Below are 1,637 nucleotides of genomic sequence, written 5' to 3' on the forward strand. Positions count from 1 at the left end.
ATATTTATTTATTTATTTATATATAATTCAGTTATTGGATTTTCATTGGTGTGTTGAGAAAAGCCTATATTAACACTTTGAAAATTGGTACAAATTTTATATTTATTTTTCACTCTACTGATCTTGTGATTACTTTGTGACTTCACTGGGTATATGAGTGAATGTGGTACACTTATGTAACGTTCTGTAAGTGACATTAGCTGTTCTGTAACTTCCAGGGTGTTCATTGTATTTACACAGAGCATTTGTTTAAAGAGCAGGTCATATGGTATTTTAAAGTGTCCTAATATTGTGTTGGAGTCCTCTACAACAGGTTTAAATGCATCTAAGGTCAGAAAACATTGTAATTTTCTCATAATATACATTTAATATTAGAGTCATTTGCCAATGATTTCTAAACGGTTCGTTCCAAGCAAGTTCGGCGCAAACCCTTCCCTTCCATAAGCCTACTCTGCTCTGATTGGTCAGCTGGCCAAGCCTGTTGTGATTGGCACAGAGAGGAGTCCTTGAGCAAGTTAGCGAGCGCAACCATTGACAAAGCACCTTTGCATAAAACAATAATATAGTGCTCCTATCTGTTCTTATAATAATGACATAAAATACAAAACACTTATGCAAGCGAATGCCCACAGCTAACGTTTAGCTGCTAAACTGTGAACGCTTAAAACAATAATGGTGAATACGTTAGCCGAGTGCTAACGTGACTAACTGATGAAACAATACAGTTTGTAAACCAAAATATGTCTACTGTAATGTTTGAAGAACGACAGACAAAAGACGCCCTGTCTTAATTTTTAATCAGAACGCAGAACAGCTGTATCACAGCCGCACCAGCCTAACTAACTCGCTCGTCTCTCCCGCATTAACCCTATAACTGCCGTGCAGCAAAATAAACAGCAATTTCACAATGATTATAAAGTCTGTGTGCTATACTACATTCTTTATTATTAAACGAAGTAATTAGAACAACGTCAGTCTACATTAATCGACACATTCTTAGGAAATAGTGGGTTCACAGCGAATTATTAGAACTACTTCAGTAAGACAGTTATATCGTGCTTGACCTGGAAACCTAAAGCTGCACTAGACATCACATATAAGCACAAAAACTTAATATTTTGAGCACTCATTTGAAAATGTACACATAACGTATCAATCATACTTACAGGCTGTGCTTCGGAGAGCTTGTTAGTCCAAATTAAGAAGATAAAAGCCAAGATTAGAGAAGCAGTCCTTGGTAAAATGACATGCACACAACAAAAGGTTCGAATTGTATTTTTGTGGTATCCTTGAACACAGCGTCTCCTCAGTCAACATGATGTAAACACACTAACTAGCGGAAGTGTTTATGGGCAGGTCAGACTCTGTTTGTCTTTCACGGGCAGGCGGGATTATGCAAATGTGTTACCCAGTGACGTATACCGGTAACAGGCAAAAGATTCTAAACTATGACGACTCGTTAAGACGATTCAGAATCGACTCTCTTTTGAGAGAGAATATCATTATTTATCATGCACTTTTTTTGATTAACAACTTTGCAGATTGTTTTCATTTAAGGATAGCTACGTTATAAACTGCAAAAGAGATATTTTTCAAAAACCCATATGACCTGCTCTTTAATATATTGACCCCCATCT

General features: G+C 36.6%; 1 protein-coding gene across 3 annotated transcripts in view; it reads left to right on the plus strand.

Annotated features, from left to right (window-relative positions):
• Positions 1-1,637, plus strand: part of LOC107556703 (neurabin-1-like) — a 25,837-nt gene that overhangs the window by 14,039 nt on the left and 10,161 nt on the right. The gene's annotated exons all lie outside the window — the stretch shown is intronic.

The sequence above is a fragment of the Sinocyclocheilus grahami genome, unplaced genomic scaffold (genome assembly GCF_001515645.1).
Source record: "Sinocyclocheilus grahami isolate Dianchi unplaced genomic scaffold, SAMN03320097.WGS_v1.1 scaffold576.1, whole genome shotgun sequence".
NCBI lineage: Eukaryota > Metazoa > Chordata > Actinopteri > Cypriniformes > Cyprinidae > Sinocyclocheilus > Sinocyclocheilus grahami.